A 9,147-nucleotide genomic window follows, 5' to 3' on the forward strand; every position below is an offset into this window, starting at 1 on the left:
AAAGAGGGTTGCAATATTTGGCTATTTGCAGAAGGTTAGTAGTGAAATTGCGTAAAATGTGTTATGCGAAACCTACATGGAGTTATAGGGCGTGATGGTACACCCTACAACGTTACGTTGCTCATATGTATATATGCGTGCATTTTGGCTTTGCGATTTAAATTCTGTTTCTTTTTAAACCCAAAGTTGTTAATTTGTATCAAAGTTGATTTGCATCAAATCAAAGTTTGGCTAGGCTAGCTTCTTGTTGATCTTCGCTTTCTACTTTTTAATATATTTCTTGATTGAACGTTCAAAAAAAATTGTATCAAAATTTTAAATTTTAAAAATGATTGATGAATATTTTATACACATTACCGGGTATTAGAAGATTAAAATAGTAAAAACAATAAAGTTTCTAGATCCTGGACCAAACTGGCCGCTTTGTTTCAGTTTAAAAGGTTCGGTCAGTTTCAACGGTTTACAAACACCCATATCGGTTAGTAAATCATTTAACACTGTTAACCATTCCCAAATGAATTATTAGTTTCAAAATACACTTTTAATAATCAATAATCGAAGTTGAAGCAAATACGTACATATCTTTAAGCAAAATGTAATGAGGTATGTTGACACACTGTTTTATAGAAACAAATAAAGGACTAGTTGGCTACTAGCTCATGAATTGCATCACTTACGGCTGCATCCTCGGATCTAACAGCAAGTTTCATCGCCACCTCTTTCGCACTATCCACTCCAAATGATAACCGCACAGCCACCTTCACGTTGCCTATGTATACGCCCGATAACAAACACGTGTGTGATCTCGAGTTTGCTGCAACCACCTCTGTGCCCTGAAATATGAAATGATTTAGGCATGTAGCGTTCACTCATTTAAGTTTTTAACCAAACAAGCATGAACAATTACAGAAACAGTTTCTTGTTCGTGTTCGTTCGTTTAACTTTAACCGAATGAACAACCACCCTTACAAGACAGATTTTCTTGTTCATGTTCCTTCGGTTTACTTTAACCAAACGAACGAACGCTTACAGGATGGATTTTGTTTTTCGTGTTTATTTGTTTAATTTTAACCGAAAGAACACAAACACTTACATAGACAGATTTCCTGTATTTGTTCATCTAACTTTAACCAAACAAACACAAACAGTTACAGAGACGGATTTTCTTGTTTGTGTTCGTCCGTTTAACTTTAATCGAACGAACACCAACACATACAGAGACGATGTTTCTTGTTCGTGTTCAGTCGTTAAGAAATGAACGTGTTCATGTTCATTTTTGTTCATTCGTTAATATCAGCACAAACGAATAAGAAAAGTATAAATACCATCAAACATTCAATAAGAGAACGTTCACAATCATAAATGACTGAACGAGACATGTATTCTTGTCCGCGCGCTTAATTAAATAAACAAAAATGTTTGTTCATGTCCGTTCGCTAAAATAATCGAACAACCAGCTGAACGGTACACTTGTCAATTGTCATTCGATTCCCTTACATTTCAAAGTTATCTACAAGTCAAATTTTTTGGAGCCGGGAGTCTCTCTGGAAGCAGCTCTCTATCCTCATGGATAGGGGTAAGGGCTGCCTACATCACACCCTGACCAGACCCTACCAATAGCTTTTGCTATTTGAGGGATTTACCGGGTATGACTGTTGTTGTATTTAACATGTCAAATTTTAATAAAGTTACCTCACAAGGTTGCATGCCAAGAAGGTTAATAACAGCACTAACTGCTTCTTTCAAACTTTCCCTTGGACCAAGCCCATACTCATCGACCCGCTCAAACTCTGGGCCCAAACTTTCCCATGCATTCCTGAAATTTGAAACCCCAACTTTAAGCATATAGTCAGCTGCAATAACCTCAAATTCCTCCAGCTGGTATTCATCTTCCACGCCATCTTCTTCAGCCTCACCAGTTGAGGGATCAACCTACAATTTAAATCAAAATAAATTAAACAATCAAAATATTTTTTTAATTAAATATAAAATAATAAAATCATTAGAAACTATAACCACCTCTTTAACAATAAACCTCAACACGTTACTGAATTTTCCAACTGCCGGAACGCCTTCGGGTTTCTCAAACTCAACAAACGTTTGTCCCGGTGTACCATAAGGTAATGATTTTAATGGCTTGGGTGCCACTTCTTCAAATTCTTCGGCTTCTGAAGCATCCACAACAATGGTAACCTAAAACCGAGAAATTTTGTTAATCTGGAAATTTATGTATTTAATTTGAAATATGAAAACTGTTGAACTAAATGAGAACTTACATCTTCTAGTAACTGCTCTGGAATTGTATTGGTACAGTTGTACTGGAACACAACATGCTGATCGAATATGTGTTTGACTACGTTGACTTCATACTCGGTTTCCGATTCAGTGAGTTCCACTGGCGCGGAGGACTGGTTACAAAAACGAAAGATATTTACATATGCAACTTATAGAACATGTGTATGTATACGAATGTGTGCATGTGTATGTATGTATTAAATGATTTTGCTATCAAAAACCTTGAAAAGCTTTCCAAACGATGAGAACTCTGGAATTGACAATAGTAACTTCTCATAACTGTCAGCAGTTGAAGTGGGGGCCACTGGAGGAGCACCGAGACCGGTAGGCTTTTTAGCAGCAGATTTTTTCTCTGCAAATGGCTGAGCCTTAACCTCCTTTGGTACAGAATTGATATCAAATGGTTCCTCTGATGGTTCCTGTATTGACAACAAACAAAGGATTACAAAATGACAATTAAAGCCGACAAAATCATAACAAAATCACACGCGCGGGCCCCACATAATTCTTCAAACTAGCCTCCAGGTTGGCTAGTGGCAGATCCAACGGCCCAAAGAGAAACCCTTTCACATCTTTATCTGTTTCAACAACCGAACCATCACCTCCAATTGTATTTAAATACAGTGTAGCCCTGTCACGAACCTACATATAAAGTCAAACGGGTCAACATGTGTGTGCTAGAAATGAATATAAAAACTAAGTGTACCACTGACCTCATCATCATTATCATATAAACAGCGCCTCAACAAAACAAATATGCGTGGCTGCGGTACAGTAAAATTTAATTTAGTCAAATATGAATTGTGTCACTGAGTCTTAGTAAATTGTAAAGGAAATGGAAATTAACGTACCTTTAATGAGTCAACCATAGCACCAAACTTAGCTAAAGTGCTCACTGCACTGGCTCGAACAGTTGCATTTTCAAGTATGACACGGTTATATATATACCGTATGTATTTGCTGGGGTCTGACGTCTTTGGTCCCTCAATACCTAGAAAATGGAGAATCTAATGTATGCATAGTAAACAAGTTTAGTAAATGGTAGATGAAAATACTAGAATACTAAAGATGCTTAGAGGTGGTAAAATGAGCGGGTTAGGTAACTAGTCAAAAGGGTTAGTTTTGGTATGTGTTAGGTTGAACGGAAACACTTCCGGTACAAATTCTTAATTTACTTTATATATCTGGAGAGGTTCATTCCAAAAGACTAGATTTGTTCAAGAACAAAAAGAACAAACCTAGTTCGTTTATTTTTTTCTATCAATGGTTCGTATTTTTATACACTTTTCTTAGATACAAAAGTTTATGTTATGCGCATAAAGAAAACTTTAAACTAATTGGTTCATATGTTTTTTTTTCATTTTTACACATTTACCTAAACATGTGTAGGTTATGTAATGTACCTACACATGATTACACATGTGCAAGTTATATATATAATCAAAATTTGGTTATATTAATCTTAGGATGTTTGAAGAGATAAATATACATTGCATTTTAACCATTTTCTTGTACTTTCAAAATTTGTAATAATTTAAAATATGAATTGATTATTTTGCTCTTTCGATTCTTGCAAAAAAATTGTCTTCTGCACAGGTCCCTTGTGTGTGTGTGTGAGTGTGTGTGTGTGTGAAATACGATTATAAAGTTAATAGTATTTAAATAATAATCTATTTTCTTATGAAGTGATTTAGAAAGTTTTGTGTCATGTTGGCTGACTTTTGACGGTTTATACTTCTAAGCTGTTTCTTTCTAATTTGCCATAAAAATTAAACGTAAGCCAAAACAACCCATTCATAGCCATCTTTTAAGAAAATTAACAAGAAAAATAAAACAAAGATCATGTTTGACCTGTGTTGAAAGATATGTGAATTCACAGTCCTCAATAAATTCACACAGGTGAAGAAGCCCGGCCTCTTTTGCATCTGGAATATCTGATATGATAGTTACAATCGAATCAACAATTGCTTTCTTGTACTCAAATCCACCTTCCTCCCTTAGGATATTGCTCAAGAAATTCATCCTAAAATGCAAAATCAAAATTAAGGTAAACTAGGAAACAGTCATGTGTTAACTTCTCACCTTAAATATTATAAGGAATAGGAATGAAGTTGAATAAAGTCATAGACACTTACAATGTTCTGAACTTAAGTGGGAACTTTAAACACAATGATCTAATTGCATAAACCACAACAATCTTGAACTCGTCAGCAATGTCAGACATGAAGCTGGTAATTTGTTTCATCAAACGATCAACACCCGATTCATTGCCTGTTTTCAGAAGTGTAGTAATAGCAAGAGTTGCAATACTTCTATTTTGATCTGAAATCAAGCTCTCCATATCTATGTTACAAGTAGTTACAGCCATTGGATGAGTCATTGCCATCTGAACAAGATAACAACTATTAAATATCATTTATTTATCATGAAACTAAAACAGTTAGATTCATTTTACAGGTTAAAAAAATAACCTTGTTTAATGTTCAGACAGCAGCAAACCGAAGTACTGGCTTGGATGAACTTAAGAAGAGCTGAAGAACAGTAATTGCAGGAGTCAATTCTCGGCTTGTAACGCCACTTAATTCTGTTATTGCCTTTGCGGCTTCAAAAATGACCATTTCTGATTTGTGGCGAAGACATCCTTCCAGATAGTCATAAAATGGACGATCTCCAGTTTGACCGTTCATGCTTGACTCCCTAATAACCTGAACAAAAGTTGTTATGTGTTGGCAATTCAACTCTTGCACAAAAAGCAACAACCCTACATACACACACACAAATACAAAAAAACACAAGTACCTGGCTGGTGTAACGGATCAATAGGCATTGGGCCAAAGGTGAACGAACAGTACCCTTTGTCAAACTGGTCACTAATTTGCTCACAGCTAACCGGTCATTTTGTCTTATCTGCAAATAGACCAGTTTTAATTAAGCAATAGTGTGACTACAAATATTTCCATATCCACTTTACACTGAGTGAACCCAAAGAGGTACATTTGTGATTGACAGTATTAGGCTTGCAAATGAACTGAATGAACCATTCGGCTAGAAATCCATTTATGTTTCTTTATCTAATAAACGAATGAACATGAACACGTATCTCGCTCATTCATTTATGTAAGCTGGTTTACATTTTTTTGTTAATGTATTCATTTATTGTTAGACCCATTACAGTTTAGTCTAGTTTTATTTAATTATAATAACTCATTACAATTTAGTCTGGTTTTATTACTTTTTTACGCCCAACATATTAATATTCACATTTACTTTTACCTTGTGTTTGTTCAGTTATGTTCGTTTATATCTATTCATCTATGTTCATTCATAGTTATCAAATGCGATAAGCGCTCGAAAGCGTTGAGGCTGGGTCTAGCGCCCAGGCGATAAGCGCAAAAAAAGCGCCCGATTTTAAAAAAAACGCACATTAAAAAAACAAAAAATTTAACTTAAATAGAACATCTTATGAAGAACAAATACATTCATTCTTCAAATAGTTTATAAAAACAACCAAAAACCAAAATCCAAAATTCAAAACATGTAGTACCAAGTACATCATAATAATTAGAAAACGAAAAACCAAAACATATAAAAAGTGCATAGTAAAGAAAGAAAGTGCTGAAAAAATATTAAAGTTACATAAGATTATAAGAAACAAAGAACAAAAGTGCATAGTAAAGAAAGAAATCCGAAAATAGGGAAATAAGAACAAAATTAACTTGTAATTCTAGTTCTTGATGATTTTGTGTGATATAATATTTTGATTATGGAACCCCTTAAATCGTGGAGTGTTAGGGGACTCCTAGAGAATAGAAACAAATTATTAAAGAGAATTTAATACGCATGGGAGGTTTGGGAAAATAAGACTGCGCATTTAATATCTGCTGCATGCTAGTCGCACTTAATGCGCCTGGCGCTTTAAGTACGCTTAAGCGCAAAAAGCGCCCCCTTTTAATAACCATGGTTCAATTATATTCGTTTGTTTATGTTTGTTTACATTTGTGAACCGTTCATCTACACTATAAACAAGCGAACATAAACAAATTCATTTTTTAGCATACAAGCATGAACAAGAAAACCCTATTCGTTTAAGTGTTGTGTTCAATCATTTGTTCAGTTAAAGTTAACCAAACAAACATGTACATTCCCCGTTCGTGTTTGTTCGGTTTGTTTACAGGCCTAGACAGCATGAAAATTATCTTATTAGGAACATCCAAATCATTCATGAGCGTGTGAGACATAAAGATTACAATCTGGAACAATCAACTGTCATACCTGTTGCAGCAAAGCAAGTGCATGAAATTGTACAAGTGCAGCCCTCGATTGAACGGCTTCTTGTACCTCATTGCTCCATCTTTTCACAATCTCCGGGTTCGTCTAAGATTCAAGGACATAACATAATTAGAGTTTCAACTTTTAACACAATTATAAGACAAGCTAATGCAAATATTCAAACTGTAAGTTATACCTGAAGCAAATGGATACCACTAACTAATGCTGCACTGGCTACCACAGGATTTTTATCAACAATAGCCTGTTTTAGGTATCTCTCAATTTGAGTAAGAAGTGTTCCATCTGTTATGCGACATAGAACACGAATAGCATTTGCACGGTACACATCGGTCTTGCTATTCATGTCTTTCATGAGGGAACTTGTGACAATAATAACCTTGTGTGCATAAGAAATTCACCATGTTATCAAACATAAGAAGATAAAGAAATTCAAAAACGATTAAAGGGGTAAGATTATTGTTTGAAACCTCATCTGAAGAAGGGGAGAGTTCCTTAATAATCAGATAAGTCATTCTTCTTAATCCAGGATCTTTAGCTTGGAAAAGTTTTGTTACTGAAAAGAACACTTCTGTAGCTTCAGTCTGCAAATATGGACCAATAATAAGGTGGCAGGATATCAAGACAATGTTAAACAAGATCAAAAGCATCAACCCAAATAATATTATGCGCGTGAAAGGTGAAACATATACACAACTTAAAAGAAAATTACTCTTGCAGACTTGGAACACTTCTATAAACCACATACAACAACAAACATACTGACATACACATAAACACAAATTTCATAAGCAGGCGTATAAAGGCTTGCCTATCTGCTTCAAGCGAAAGATAAATAAAAAATGTATAAAATATGAAAACTGGAAATAAGCCCAGAAGCTACTCTCTCTTACAGGGAATGGACTAAAATAATGAAACCATTTATATGTCTGCATGAAAGTTAACTGTTGTCTTTGTGAACAGTCTATGAAACATGATCTAACCTTAGTGAAAGTTTCCCCTTGATTCAGAAGATAAAGCAGCTTTGTAATAACCTGGCAACAGAAATAAGAATATGATATATAATCTGTTGGATCAAAAAACCATGTAGCACAGATCAGGTGTCAAAATACAATAACTCAATAAGCACCTGGGAACACCTCCTTGAATCAATCTGAGCATCATTAAAGCACCTAGCTTCCTGAAGAACCGCTCCTTTCTCGATTCCAGAAAAGGGAGAATACTCGGCTGCACATGAGTCATTACAAAGATACCTTCATTATATTACAACAAGCATACACGAAAGTACAGTGATTATTACCGTATTACGTAACAAAAATAACATATCTTCTATCAGTCCATATAAAATAGTCAATATCAAAAAAGATAGCCGACCTATTCTCACATTAATAACCAAATGCACAGTAATCAGAAGGTCAAATCAGTTATCACTTATCAGTTACATTTTATCCTCCATTAAACAGTAATAGTTTAATTTAAATACTGATATTTCTGTAATGCTGTATAATAATTTATAAATTCTGGTATATCGGTAGGGTTATAATAAGAAGTGGAGTTTGTCTAAGAAGTGTAAGAAGTAATCTGGTGCGTTAGATATGTTGATCTGACGGTGGATATGGAAAGTGTGTTTATTATGCGGTGTGTTTTATTTTAGTAGCAGTGTGTTTATTGTGCGGTGTGTTTTATTAGATCTAATGGTGAAAAACTGAAAACACACTTCCTACACTTCTTAAGAAAAATCTACTTCTTATTATAGCCTTGCTCTATCACCATAACCTACAGATTATACTATCATTCCATCATCTCTCAGGAAACCACCAAAATACATACTCCAAAGCCAGAAACATTAACCAAATGAAATTTAGTCATTGAGTATACGAAGGACGTGTCAAAATACTTCACTAAAACATTTCAATTTCATAAACTGTTCAAAGTCATAATACCCTACATATATTCCATATACTACAATCCTGATTTCACAAACCAGATCTATTATTATTAACATCATAACATTAATATCTCACAACTCAGATCTAAAATGATAACAAATATCATGTAAATCATACACTAGCAATCAGATCGATTCAATTGACCTAACAATTCCAAAACCTAACAAATCAGTTGAACTGAAACTACATTCACGACCTAATTAACATCAGCAATGTAGATCTAAACCTAAATTGACAGAAGTACGGAATAATTTGTGATAATTAAAGGTTTAGATAAGTTAGAGTACCTTCTTCGTCGAGATCATCGTCTTTCTTCACGTACTGAGACATTACGGAAGGAGGATTTGAGCTAATTGGTTGCAACGGTGATTCAGATCTTGGTGTGTCGGTATGAGTGATATTGTGAGCCCAGGTTGAAGTGAGTCTTCTCTCTGTATATATACCGTCGTGTGATGCGTAATTAAACCAAATGTTTAGTCGTTCAGCTAATTGGGTAAAAGTAATTTTACTCTACTTACTTACGTAGTAACTATTGTTTTACCCAATGTGTTGCGTCTAGCAGGTCGATAAACTCAAACGTTGGTAAAATCTAAGTATTAGGGGTCTCGGTTTTGAG

At 34.7% G+C, this 9,147-nt stretch overlaps 1 pseudogene across 1 annotated transcript; it reads right to left on the bottom strand.

Moving 5' to 3' along the window:
• Positions 1-536: 536 nt before the first annotated feature.
• Positions 537-8,936, bottom strand: LOC143593830 (coatomer subunit gamma-like; annotated as a pseudogene). The gene is made up of 18 exons (XR_013146205.1): positions 8,819-8,936; positions 7,712-7,809; positions 7,566-7,616; positions 7,053-7,166; positions 6,761-6,961; positions 6,568-6,669; positions 5,095-5,202; positions 4,767-5,000; positions 4,431-4,681; positions 4,147-4,318; positions 3,147-3,302; positions 3,009-3,059; positions 2,797-2,937; positions 2,517-2,714; positions 2,277-2,408; positions 2,020-2,193; positions 1,693-1,932; positions 537-833 (listed from the first exon to the last, which is right to left on the bottom strand). The product of XR_013146205.1 is annotated as a coatomer subunit gamma-like (transcript).
• Positions 8,937-9,147: the final 211 nt, after the last annotated feature.

This window comes from Bidens hawaiensis, unplaced genomic scaffold (assembly GCF_021521415.1).
Source record: "Bidens hawaiensis isolate Kalapana, Puna unplaced genomic scaffold, B.hawaiensis_p1.1 tig00042837_1, whole genome shotgun sequence".
NCBI lineage: Eukaryota > Viridiplantae > Streptophyta > Magnoliopsida > Asterales > Asteraceae > Bidens > Bidens hawaiensis.